Below are 14,271 nucleotides of genomic sequence, written 5' to 3' on the forward strand. Positions count from 1 at the left end.
CAAAATGGTGATTTTTAGACTTCTATAAGTCTTTCCTGCATTTATTACCTGGAATTCTTCTACAAAGGAAAACTTTCCCCTAACAACAACTCGGTTATACCAAAATGCAGAAAAGATGGGATAAATGGTTAATTCCTCCCAATTTTTAAAAGCAAATTTAAAAGCAAATTTTGGAGTTGGTGGCTCAGTAACCTGCAAAGAGGTAACGTGTGATTTTTTGTTTTAGAATTGTTTTAAGCTTGTGGCTGAAATGTATATATAGGCTTGATGTGTTTTGATCTTTCTGATGTTCAAATTATCCTTAGGCCAAGAGAAGCCCCTTCAAGAAGACTCTTTAATGTCCCCGGTTCTATTGAATAGATGCATTAAAATTAGTCTTTGGTTGTTTCCTTGCTTTCTTGTGCAAGATATCCAAGGCTCATCTTGTATATCTCTTGCCTTAGACCTGGAATCAACCATTTCACCATGAATCTTTGGCTCCTTTACTGTGGTCACTAAATCAGATTTAGAGACCACAAAACTAGGAACTTATTGCTACTGGGTTGTCAGCTTTTAAGCCTTTTCAATGGCTAGAGAGAGCTAGGAAATATGTTATTTTTTAAGAGAAAAAAGAATTATGAACTCATATTAATTTTCCAATGTAACTTTAAATTATAAGAAGGCTACTGAATAAATATTAAGATTTCTTTACGGTTCTTTTTGTCCTGGGAATATATGTTACTAGGGATGTATAATCAGAATAGTGTATTTAAAAAATGACCTGAAATATTGTTTTCTCTGTGTGGCTGTTTCACCATACAATATTCAATTAAGATTATTTCTTTCCGTTTGAGTACTTTTATTTTTTTTAATTTTTTTTTTTTTTGTGGTACGCGGGCCTCTCACTGTTGTGGCCTCTCCCGTTGCAGAGCACAGGCTCTGGACGCGCAGGCTCAGCGGCCATGGCTCACGGGCCCAGCTGCTCCATGGCATGTGGGATCTTCCCGGACCGGGGCCCGAACCCGTGTCCCCTGCATCGGCAGGCGGACTCTCAACCACTGCGCCACCAGGGAAGCCACAGTTTGAGTACTTTTAAATGTTCATTTATATGTTCAATCATACATCTCCTCAGCAGTTACTACTCTTTGGGACTTACCTTGTTCATCGTTAGTCAGGTTATTATTGACCTTCCCCCTTTAGCAGGTAAGCTGCACAAGAGGAAGGTCCCTTTCTATCTTGTTCACTGTTTACCTGCAGTACCTAGAATAATTCCTGGCACATAACACACCCACATAAGATGCCTACAATATGGTAACTGTTGACATATGAGAATACGTCATCCCAACCATGAGAAGTAGGTATTATTATCCCCAGTTAAAAGATGAGGAAATTAAGGCTCAAACAGAATAATTACTCATGCAAGCCCTCACATGAAGTAACAGGTGGAGACTTGGGTGAGGTTGGGCTGGTGGATGAGATCCGGGACTTACAGTGATTCCAGATTTGGATTAATTCCATCACTTACAGAAACAGAGGCCCTAATTCTCTGTGTTCCTGGAAAAGGAGGCTATAGCAAGAGTCTTCCAGCAAATGCAGGAGGCAAGGCAGGCCTGGGTCACCTTGCCACCCAACTCTCATAACCTAGGCCATAGTCAAAAACTTTCCCTCTTGGATTTGCAACAGGGAAAAGGACTTCTCCCCGAAGAGGTTCTTTGTGGTGGAAGGAGCACTGATGTGGCGTCGGAGACCTGCTTTAGAGATCTGGCTTCACGTGTCAGCTGTGTGCCCCAGACAAGCCACGCAATCTCTGCGAACCTCGGTTTCCTCATTTGGAAGATGGGCTGATGGTCCCAGCTCTGAGCACTACCCAGGGCTGCTGTGGGATGAGCTGAGGCTGCAGGTGAGGAAGTACTGCGTCTGTGAAAGGCTCTCTAGGTAGAAGGGGGGTACTATCCCTCCCTCCATTCTCTTTCCCGGTGGTATTTAGTAGAAGCGTGTTCCCCTCTGTCAAAGGCTTTCAAAGAAGTTGGCAAGGGATACGTTCACCCAGGAGACAGGCAAAACACTTTTCTGGAGGAAATCATCAAATGAAAAACAAAAACAAAAAACAGGGAGTAGATGGAACATTTGGCTTTTGCTGATTACTTAAAAGAATCTTCAGAATAAACCAGAAAGTTAGAGAATCTGATGAAAGCTGGAGGTGGGGTCACAGTGGCACCACTCAACTCCTGTGAGGTAGGAATTATCTCCTCCCTTTTATGGATGAGGAAACTGAAGCTCCAAGAGGTCAGGAGACATGCCCAAGGGTGCAGAGCTGACCAGGACCAGAGCCAGAACTCAAAGCCTGGAGGGAAGTTCTCCTTCACCTCGTCGCCATGTCCAGGAAAGTGCAGCAAACTCTGGTAGGCAGTAGGGCTGAGAGAACCACATAGTGAATAGTCTACACTGAGACGAGCTTCACTTTACTTGGCTGAGCAAACACTGCAGAAGCTGCATCCTTCCTGTGCCACGTGGCACAGTGCTTGACACATTGAGGGCTCGCGGAATACAAGAGAAAAGGCTGTTTCAGAGGGTCCTGGATGATCCGCAGGAAGATGGAGTGATACCCATGCTTGCAGACACTGGTAACAGCCATAGGCGCTCGTCCGGGGCCAGCAGTCATATTTGGCTTCATGGCCTTGAGGTCAAAGAGGATTCATGGTTTCAGAGGAAAGGAGAGAAGCCCAGAGGGAGTCAGTGAAAGGCCACATGGATCCACTCTGGGAGGTGCGGTAACGAAGGCTGTCATTTTACCCTCTCCATCCCAGGATCAGGTAAAAATGCTGACGCTGCTCCTCCTGGTTCCATCACGTCTGATTTCATGAGAGCTGGACCGACAGGAGAGGGGAGTCCTGCTCCAGGTTTGGTTTCAGCACAGATTTATGACAATATGCCCTCAGCAAACCTACAACGCAACCCAACTATAACTGGACAAGACGCAAGATCACCTCTGAGCATTCTTTTTTTTTCATTTTTATTTTTACATCTTTATTGGAGTATAATTGCTTTACAATGGTGTGTTAGTTTCTGCTGTATAACAAAGTGAATCAGTTATACATGTACATATATTCCCATATCTCTTCCCTCTTGCATCTCCCTCCTTCCCACCCTCCCTATCCCACCCCTCCAGGTGGTCACAAAGCACCGAGCTGATCTCCCTGTGCTATGCAGCTGCTTCCCACTAGCTATCTACCTTACGTTTGGTAGTGTATGTATGTCCATGCCTCTCTTGCGCTTTGTCACAGCTTACCCTTCCCCCTCCCCATATCCATCTGAGCACTTTCTAAGCTCCTTAGGAAAAGGTTGAGCACTGAGGCCAGGCTCTATTATTTATTATTTATTTGCTTGTTAGTCTCCTGACAGTAGGGGGATTTGCTGTTGTTACTGTCTTTAACCTCTAGCTTTGCCTCCCTGACTCCTCGGAGCCCGCTTTTCTGTCTGGAACCACGTGGAGATCTCCAGTTCGTTCCATGGTTGAATCTGTGTGGTCTTAAACCCCTCTGCACCCCAGACTTCCACCTGTAAAGTAAAAATAACACTATCAATCTCAGAGCGTTGTTGTAAACCTTAACTGAGAGGGCTTCCCTGGTGGCGCAGTGGTTAAGAATCCACCTGCCAACGCAGGACACGGGTTTGAGCCCTGGTCTGGGAAGATCCCACATGCCGCGGAGCAACTAAGCCTGTGCACCACAACTACTGAGCCTGCACTCTAGAGCCTGCGAGCCACTACTGAGCCCACACGTCGTAACTACGGAAGCCTGTGCGCCTAGAGCCCGTGCTCCGCAACAAGAGAAGCCACCGCAATGAGAAGCCCGCGCACCGCAACGAAGAGTAGCCCCCCGCTGGCCACAACCAGAGAAAGCCCGCGAGGAGGAACAAAGACCCAATGCAGCCAAAAATAAATAAAATAAATGTATTAAAAAAAAGATTAAATTAGTTACAAATACATACACTTGCGAGGGTGTATATTTTAGATAACTTTATGTGGAACAGATGAGTACTTTTAGAGAGCCTTCTCTGTTCACTGGAGAAAATTCTGTCCCATTCTCTGATTCCCTTTCCCATGCTGTCATCAGAACACAAAATGACAGGAAGTCAGGTGGTACCTGGAACTTCTGATTCAGAAGTCTGCACTTGAAATCACAATAAGGAGAAATGTTTTCCTCTGGTTTGAGAGAAAGGAAAAAAGAATGATGACTGCAAGGGGCTGGAGTTTAATTATTATGTATAATTATATATTTATTATACACAGATACTTTTGTTACTTTAATTTTGCCCTAGAGGGATGGATATAAATGACTTAATTCTCTTTCCATTCTTTTCCTGATTGGAATTTTTGCTCGTTGGCCTCCCCGCCTATTTATCTTATACAACATATCTCAGGTGATGAAACCTGGGAGCTGAGTGAGCAGCTTGGGAAAACTTGGGGCTTCTGTGGAGAGCAGCGAGCCATTGCTAGGGAGGCTGGAGGGAGTGTATTTGTTTAACATCCTTCCTCCTGCCTTGTCAAGTCCAATGGCATGTTATTTCCACTGGGTGGGAGCCAACGCCGAGTTCCTCCCTGTTGCGTCCAACCTTGAACATTGCTCTGCGATTATGTTTCATCCAGGGATTAGCAAAACACAGAGGGGAAAAAAACCTGAGAAGGTGTTTGGCCAGGGGCTCAGTGCTGCGTTAGCACAATCCACGAGCATCCTCGGCTAATTGCAGAACAGCAACAAACAGACAGGCTCAGAAGCTCGCAGGAGCGCTTCGTCTTAGGTTACTGTCAATGGTTTATTTATTGTGTCGAGCTTTTCTGTGTGTGTTTTTGTTGTTTGTTTTTTATAACCCCCCCCCCCCAAGGAGACGCCAAATAAACAAGCAGTTCGCACCCCCTCACCCTGGCTGTACCATTTCTCAGTGATCCGAACATCTGGGAGCAGAGAGCGGGCAGCGAAGTATTCTTCTTTTTGGACTTGCCAAGTGTCATCATTCTGTCTTGAGCAAATCTTGAAGCGGCATTTTTCCTTTTATAAGGGGATACTGCTTCACTTAGCTGTTAAAAGCAGAAGACCCAGAGATTCCCAAAGAGACTCCTGAAAGATCAAGTTCTGCTACTGAAGTTCTGCTACCGGCAAAAGAGGCACAAAGGGGGCATTTCTGAGTCAGCCTCACTCTGCCCGTGGCCGCCCCTCCAGGGCTTCAGGGGAGCTGGGCTGCGGGCAGCGGATGATGTGTGAGGGGAAGGACAGCGTCCTTCTGAGGATGCCTTGGCATCTCTTTTCTTCACCCCAGAGCTGGGCCCTCTTGCTGTGGCTGCTGGTCTGGAGCACGTGGCCCTTAGCAAAGGAGGCGTCAGAACGAACATGTGCCAGGGAGCAGGAGAAAGGAGGCCTTCCAGGAGTGTGTGTGCCACAGCCTCTGCCCACCTCTCAGAACCCTAACCTTTTACAGCCCTTTTGGGGGGCCGGGGGCAGGGGAAGCAATACCTTAGCAGGTACTGAGCTGCCCCCAAGTTGCTACAGACCCAGGAGCTCCAGGTCAAGTTATCAAAACTCCGAGGCATGGGGTTGTGTTGAAATGGTTTGCAGCACAGTTGGGAAGTGTGTGAGGTCACCAGCTGGTCCCATAAACGACTGCGTAAGGGTTACAGTCTTGAGAAAACGCCAACGATCCTGAGATGTTGAGACGACATCGGGAGAAGGGGGAAAACGTTCGCGGTACCAGCGACAGGTCTGGGATTGGAATGCGTAGCCAAAGATTGAAGTGCGACTGTGGAAAGGTCCTGCAGTTTCGCCTATGCAAGAAGGACGAGAGTCTGGCAGGTTAATTTGGTAAATCCATAAATCAAGAATGGGATTTTGACTTTGAACCATTATATTTACTGCATATTAGTTTAACAGATTCCACAGAAAGAATTCACTTGTTACAATAATGTTTTTATAAACGTCAAGGGGACGTTGGCTTTCCTTTCAGATACTGCCTTGCATTCACTAATATTATATTATTCTTTTAATATTACAGACCCACCTGAGACCTGACCAGGACACCACCCGATGAGCCATTGTGTCCTCTGCCCAAGAGTGTGGCCCAGGATTCAAATTAGGTGACAAGGAGGCCGGAGCACGTTCTCCTGTCCTGACAGACTTCTCTGAACTTCTCGCCACTTGCTAATGAAGCGACCGAAGGGACTCAGGTGAGCTGGAGGAAAGCCCTGTCTTTCTCCAACAGCTAGAACAAGGTGGCTGTTTTCTAAGACAAATGTGGGTAATGAACAGAAGGAAGGCCAGCGGGCCGATCAAGTTCTATAAGAAACACATGCAAACAGCGCACCATTCCATGACACAGGCTCACAGGGATGACAAACCGAGTGTGTGAGACATGTCCCGAGCAGGGGCCTGTGTGACCCCCGAGCAGTGGCGGGAAGCGCAGCTCAGCACAACCACATGCGAGATGAGTTTCATTTCCCCTCTGGCGCATCTTGAGAGCGCGCTGGCAAACGAGCGAGTCTACTGTTTCTTGCTTCTCAGCACCTGTGACATCACCGCTGAATAAGCCAGGGAATCACAACCACATTTCAAAGAATCATTCAGTTTTCTCATTAAGAATTCTATAGGAACTTTTTTTCTTCCACAGCAATAGCCTTGCCAAAACAATGTTAAAAATAGACCTGGTAATACCGTTCACATTGGTAGGCAGCCACGAATGTCTAAGAGCGTATATGTCCAGCAGATGTACATAACTGTAGAATTAGGCACTGAATTTTACACAGTAACATGGAGGACATATATTTGCCAAAAGGACTTTTTAAAAAATGAAGCAAAAAACAAACCTTGGGCTTAGGTTGACCTAAGGGAAGCAAAACCTGTTAGCTGCTTCATTTTCTCGTAGGAAAGTGCTTGTTCAACGCACGGAGTATTTTGGGGTAAATGTATGTGTAAAAAAATTCAAAAGTGGTTAAAACTAGATATTTTGACTCATCAGCTCATATGGTAAGTTCCCCAAATTCAAGGGTCTGAATCCTGGCTCTCAAAGTATAGAATTATTTTTGAGACAAGAGGCATCATATGCTTGTCTGGGCCTGCACTGCTTGGGAAAGGGACACAGTTAAGTCGCAAAGTGGTTAGGGTCAAAGGACCCCCTGCTGAGAAAATAGACTGAGTCTGACAGCTTGGAATCTTTCAGCAAGATCAGGCCTAATGAGACACTACCTAAAAAGAGGTAACGAAGTAAAATATAATGATTAGAAAATGTACTTACATTAGTAACTATTTGAGGAGTGTCCTTTGTGAGTTCCAAGTAAACCGCTGGCTTCCGGAGAAAGGGCTGAAAAACGGGCCAAGCTGGCCTCAAAGGATCTTCCTGCTTCACATTGGAAGTACGGGAAATGTGCCTCCACACACTGGGAGGATGGAGACATGGATGTTTCCTGAGTTCTCTACTTTTTGTCAGTAGTTGGAACTGATCAATAGATGATAAAGAATTGATGGCTTTATAAACACAGTTCTTAAATGTAACACAACTTTCGGATCAGCCTTGACTGGAACTTTTTAACCTCTAGAAGTACACCCACCAGTGGAAGTTTTCTTGCTTTTTGGGCAACAATATAGATGGAGATTAACCCTGTTCTTCCCACCAGGCTCTAAAAATTATTTTGGCCAAAATGTTTAAGTCAGGGGTTTCAGGCAGCTAAAATGAGCTTAAAGAGCTTAAATGAGTCATTAAGAATTTTACTGCTTAAAGTAGGCATATTTTTTCCTAGTAGACATAATGACATAACAGTAATAAAAATGTAATATTCAAGTAATTGCTGTAATGTAATTATAGTTTGGTCATAAAGTAAGATTAGAGGTCTGGGATGGCTGTTTGGTGGGTGTGTATTTCAGTGTCTGAATGTAGTCTTCAAGGTGCCTGTCCTGTCTCCCTGGGATGCTGGTGCAGTTCATCACGTAACCAGGTAGCCGGGAGCCCAGCTGAGCCAGCAATATCTAGGGGCTCTGTTTACCCCACCTGCCCTCTCTGGACACCAGCATCCTGCCTGCCACAGATACCTAACCACCACAGTAACTGGAAACAGTGTTTCTGGTCTTATACAGACAACACAAGGAGAAGTAAAGAAGGTCAGAATCCTCCCTAGGGGAGGCACCAGATGTAGTTCAGTGGCCAACCTGGAAGGGCCACCTCTCTGCCCACCCAGTGCTGTAGCTCTCGGGCTCCCTCCCAAGTGCAGGGGATGAGGGGGGCGGGTGGGTTCTGCTCCCTCATGTCTCTGATGTGCTGCGGGGTTAGCCTGATCGGGCTTTCGGAGGGGAGAACAATTTCATTAGGTCTGAACGAAAAGAGTGGAATTAGGTGTTTACCCAAAGTGTATCTTATCAAAGGATCTGTCATCATTGGAGGTATTCTTTGAACTGTTATACATGAATTTCTGTCTGCATTTCTTATTTAATGGCGTGACCTCAAGAAAGACAAAATTCAAGCAAAAGAAATGCTTAACATTTGTGACCCAAAATAATAAAAAAATTTAATTAACAATATTTACAAGGAACCGAAAGAACATCAGATTTGTTGTTGTTGTTGTTACTAGTTTTCCTTTGTAACTAACAGGTAATTTGTGGGGAGATGATTTGAGACTATGTAAATTTCTACTCCTTATCAGTCTTTCTCCCCCACTGATGATCTTTTAATGCGTAACTCCAGCTATATTTATTAGTTGGCATTCTATGGCAAAGAAGAGCTTTCATTTTCTCCCTTATTTAGTTACTTATTTATATTGTATGAACTCAAAATTATTTATCTTATTCTATGCACGATAACCCATTACTATAATCACATTTTCCCAGATTTAGCCAGTGGGAGCCTCTTCAAGCCCCCATTTTGGATATTTCCCTGGGGTTCTTTGAGCAACTCTTTATTTTCTGGAGAATTAGGATGTTCCAGGCTAATTTTTCAAGGCCTCTTTCCCTGCCCCAGTCCTGGAATCAGCCGTTTTTCCAAGGAGCCTGAATATCAGTGGAGAATACTTAGAAACTAAGATCTGGGTACTAGATGCAAAAGAGTATCACTTTTTAAGTGTGCAAAATTTATTTCCAGTGTGATTGGTCAGTTTGGAAGAATTCAGGGTATCTATAAAGAGCTGAGTATCCAGAGGTGAAGGCTGCCTTTGGATCCTGAAAGATCCTGGAAACTTAAAAGGAAATCAGCCCCTCACCCCCAGTATTACAGGTCTGTCACACAGGATGCCAATTCCAGTCTCAGCAAACTGATAAGATCCTTAGGCTCTTCTCCCTCTGAGCAAATACTGTTCTCTACGCCTCTGATAGCTCTAAATGTCTCTTAACCCATGGTTCAGTCACAAATCAGCAATGTAGAACACTTCACAAACTCAACTTCTTGCCAATATCTGTCACTTTAAATATCTGTGGTCTCTAAATGACCTCTTAGGGACATGAATCGCACACCTACAGAGGCCGGCCATGAATACAGGCAGCTACCTGTGCACAAGTGCCTCATCATTCCTGCTTGTGTGTCACCTCAGTAAGCAACGTGTAGGGTCTCATTCTGCACCTTGAGTCTGCGGTCCTGTTTTCCACAATGGTGACTGCTGAGCTGTGGCTTCAGGGAAGGTGGGAGGGCCACAGGGTGGCAACGGTGGCCAAGAGCAACGGTGGGCGTACAGGATTTCCTCTTCTTCAACTCCGTTGAGCGAAGTTGAAGGAGGGCAAAGCGTGGGATTTGACTGATCCTGGAGAGCTGCTGGCTTTTACTTGGCATCTACACTCTTAGGGCTTGAAAAATGTTATTTTTACCCTAAACTTCTATTTCATTAATCTTGTGTTAAGAGTGGTCTAACCCTGTTAGTTGGGTAGGCTGCTTCTGTTCCAATTAGCATATATTTCCATAAGTGTTGAGTGGAGAAGGGGATGGAAGAGGCAGAATTTCTAAACTATTGACCTTGGAGGGACTTGTACGAAGGTGTGTCTGACATGAGTGTAATACAACTGAAAAGTGTAATACAGCCGGAAAAGCTCCAGTAAGTGGTAAGTTATAGTTGGCGCTGATGATTTATGCTAAACAGAATAAACTATGATGGGAACATAAAATATTTCTAAGCTTACACTCTATTCACTCAATACACATAACATTCAATCTTCCTCCTTAAAAAAATAGATACTTAGAGCACTGAGAATCTCCAGAGGAAATCAGGTTATTTACTATCTTTGTGTTCGCCCATGTCACACATTCCAAGTTTAAGAGTTGGAAATGCTTTGATATTCTCAAATGAAAGGTACTGTGTGATGCCCCCATTTAAATGTAAATCCTACTATTATATTATCCCTGCCATTACATTAAGTGACTTTCCTTTCCACTGACAATTTGAAGGGGGAATGTCAGAACAAGTCTTCAGTAGCCAAACTGTTTCATTGTTCAAGTATTGACAGGCCAGTTGCCTAACCAGAAAATGCAGAATTAAACCAAGGAAGCTTATTTTGAGAGCAGGTCTGTGGCAATCTACCATATGTAAGACCAGGAGGTAAACAGGAAGTACTGAGTTGGCTTGGTCTACTCCTACAGGCAACAGATAGAAATAAAATCAGTGTTTACCAAATGGGAAAGCACAAAGCTGGTACAGAGAGAAATGCTATTTTCATGCTTCTAAAAAGGCATTACAAATAACACGAAGTTTCAAACCTATAATTAAAAACTATTTTTAAAAAGCTTTGATTAGGTTACCTTCAAAAATAGACATTGTAGGCCGAAATAAATTTCTTAAAGGTCAACTTTCACCTATGCTGGTTTCCCCTAATCCATTCTCTCTAATGGCCTCTTAAACAACAGACTTCAAGAGTAAAAAGAGTAGCTCAGAATCACTGAGTAGAAGTTCAGTGCTCCCACTTAACAGATGGGTAATCCAAGGCCCCAAAGTTAAAGCGATTTATAAAATGTCACACAGCTAAGTAGGGGCAGGGGGAATTTAGGATCTGAGTTATTCATGAGGCAGAAGTTATGGATAGACTGAACTTAGTGCCAGACACAAGGACACAACCCTTTTGGTAAAGAGGCTAAATGCATTGTTGGTGTAGTTTTGCCTACACCAAAAGAGCGGTGCCATGCATTCAAACAATAGACTCCCCACCTTTAGAAAGGACAAGACCCTTTCCTCTTTTGTTGTCAAAAGCCTCAACTGAAAAATGAGGTGATTCTGCAGTTCTAATATTGTGAATCTGAGAAAAGAAAGAACTGAAAAAGGTGATATGATCTAGGGAAGTAGAGAATAAACAAATGGAAATGGAGATAGATTTTTTTTTGGGTGAGAGTAATTCATAATATTTAGAAACCTAGTTGGGTTGTTTGAGGTCAATTAAACTTTAGTAACCCAGTTTTCGGACCAACATCAGCACTCAACCCAGGAATAGCCCAAGAGAGGAATGGGCAAAGTACAAGATTAGGCAATTCAAAAAAGAACGGCGACACATGGCCATAAACACATTCAAAATATTCAACCTCAATGGTATTCAAAAATGCAAATAAATGCAGTGGTCAGACCTTCCCCTTCTTTAAACTGGAAAAGATTAAAAAAGGTAATGATACCTAGTGTTGGTGAAGGCACAGGGAAACTGACTTTCAAACATTGTTAATGAGAATGAAAACTGGAAAAACCCAACTGGAGGGCCATTTGGGTAAGTCTCTCTCAAGCTTTTAAAATGAGGCATACCTTCCATGGAGCAATTCCAATTCTGAGAATTTGCCTTAAAGAAGATAAAAGAGATTTCCACAACCAGTTTAGTGGATGACAACCGGGCACAAATTCTTTGCTGCTCTTCTTACCAAGAGATAGAGCCTATTTCCCTTCCCCTCTAACCTGGACTGGGTTTGTGACCAGCTTTGACTGCAAAATATAGAAGTGATGCTGTGGAACTTCAGAGCCACACCTGAAGAAGAATCACAGTTTTCATTTCATCCCTCTTGGAAGACGACTGCCTTTCTTTTTTTTTTTTAATTGAAGTATAGTTGATTAACAATATTGTGTTAGTTTCAGGTGTTCAGCAAAGTGATCCAGTTATATATATATTTATTAATATATTTCAGATTATTTTCCATTATAGGTTATTATAAGATATTGAATATAATTCCCTGTGCTATACAGAAAATCCTTGTTGCTTATCTATTTTATGTATAGTAGTTTGTATCTGTTAATCCCAAACTCCTAATTTATCCATCCCCTCCCTCCCTTTCATTTTGGTAACCATGTTTGTTTTCTATGTCTTTGAGTTTGTTTGTAAGTAAGTTCATGTGTATTGTTTTTTTAGATTCCACATATAAGTGATATCGTATGATATTTGTCTTTCTCTGTCTGACTTACTTCGCTTAGTGTGTTAATCTCTAGGTCCATCCATGTTGCTTGGAAGGACTCATTTTTTAAAAATGTACATTTCTGGTCTCTCCCAACTACTGGATGTGAATCTCTGAGGGATGAGCCTAGAGACACACACACACACACTTCCCCATGTGCTTTATAAATGATCGTGGTCATAAAAGTGTGAGAGCCGTGGTGCAGAGGGAACACCACCAGCATCACACCTGACCAGCTGGGCATTTGGACAAATGCCTAGAACATTCTTGCCCTGAAGTTAGTGCCTCCTGGGCCACAGATGGAGTGCCTCTAGGGGCACTGAGGACCCCTCCTCACACGGGAGGACACTGGGAGTAGGAGAAGCCATGCCTACTCTTAGTATGATATTCTTTAGGTCCATTCATGTTGCTGCAAATGGCAATATTTCATTCTTTTTTACGGATGATTACTGTTCCATTGTATGTGTATACCACATCTTCTTAAACCAATCATCTGTTGATAGGCACATTATCTTTTCAAATTAGTGCTTTAATTTTTTCCAGATATATACCCAGGGGTGGAATTGCTGGATCAGATGGCAACTCTATTTTTAGTTTTTTAAGGAACGTCCATACTGTTCTCCATAGTGGCTGCACCAATTTACATCCCCACCTGCAGAGCAGGAGGGTTCCCTTTCCCCACACCCTCTCCAGCACTGATTATTTGTAGGCTTTTTGATGATGGCCATTCTGACCAGTATGAGGTAATACCTCATTGTGGTTTTGATTTGTACCTCTCTGATAATTAGCGATGTTGAACATCTTTTCTTTTTCTTTTTTTCTTTTTTGCGGTACGCGGGCCTCTCACTGTTGTGGCCTCTCCCGTTGCGGAGCACAGGCTCCAGACGCGCAGGCTCAGTGGCCATGGCTCACGGGCCCAGCCGCTCCGCGGCATGTGGGATCCTCCCGGACCGGGGCACGAACCCGTGTCCCCTGCATCGGCAGGTGGACTCTCAACCACCGCGCCACCAGGGAAGCCCTACACCATACACTTTTAACCGTATTATTAAATCCTCCAAATAAAGACAATAGCAAAATGCTTCCCCCTAGCATGACGCATGCTAACCCTCTCCTCCAAAAAGGATATGAATACCTTTGTGGTCTTCCTCCTGAAAATCTATAAACTCAGTCTAATCATGAGAAAAGCATCGAACAAATCTCAGTTGAGGGATATTCTACAAAACACCTGACTGTACTCAAAACGGTCAAAGTCATCAAAAACAAGGAAAGTCTGAGAAACTATCACAGCCAAGAGGAACCTAAGGAGACATGTCATAAGTAAATGTAATGTGGTCCTAGGTGTGATTCTGGAACAGAAAAAGGACATTAGGTAAAAACTAAGGAAGTCTGAATATAAGTATGGGCTTTAGTGAATAATAACATATCAAAATTGGTTCATTAATTGTAACAAATATACCATACTAATGTCAAATATTAATAATAGGAGAAACTGGGTGTGGGGTATATAGGAACTTTGTATTATCTGTGTAATTCTTTTAATAAATATAAAACTATTCTAAAATTAAAAGTTTATTTTTTTAAAAAGGATATAGTCCAATATGACACATCCATTTGGGGTGATGTTTGTTCTTTTCTATGAGTTGATATCCTGCAACTTAAATACGGAGATATATGGCTAACCACTATTAATACCTGATAATAGGGGAAAGGGAGAGGGGGAAATAATAAAGAATTGTTTAATACTGAAACAAATACACTGTATTCACATTAAAGTAAGGAAGAGATACTCATAACCACTCCTGTCATCATTTCTGTAACAGGTCCAGTGGTCATAGCTAGAGCTTATAACTTCCTTCTTCCACTAGCCAGTTCATACTCCCTTAGCCCTCAATAAACACCTCAGCTGGTATGGTTCCT

The 14,271-nt window shown here is 43.2% G+C and overlaps 1 protein-coding gene across 11 annotated transcripts in view; it reads right to left on the reverse strand.

Annotated features, from left to right (window-relative positions):
• Positions 1-3,153: 3,153 nt before the first annotated feature.
• Positions 3,154-14,271, reverse strand: part of SUPT3H (SPT3 homolog, SAGA and STAGA complex component) — a 448,516-nt gene continuing 437,398 nt past the window's right edge. For 2 of the 11 annotated variants that reach the window (XM_060307688.1, XM_030870553.2), the window contains one exon: positions 3,154-7,402. The gene's annotated coding sequence lies outside the window, so the exon portion shown is untranslated. The remainder of the gene's footprint in view (positions 7,403-14,271) is intronic. The other 9 variants (XR_009565775.1, XR_009565771.1, XR_009565773.1 and 6 more) reach the window with 9 other exon arrangements.

Source organism: Globicephala melas, chromosome 11 (assembly GCF_963455315.2).
Source record: "Globicephala melas chromosome 11, mGloMel1.2, whole genome shotgun sequence".
NCBI classification, from domain to species: domain Eukaryota; kingdom Metazoa; phylum Chordata; class Mammalia; order Artiodactyla; family Delphinidae; genus Globicephala; species Globicephala melas.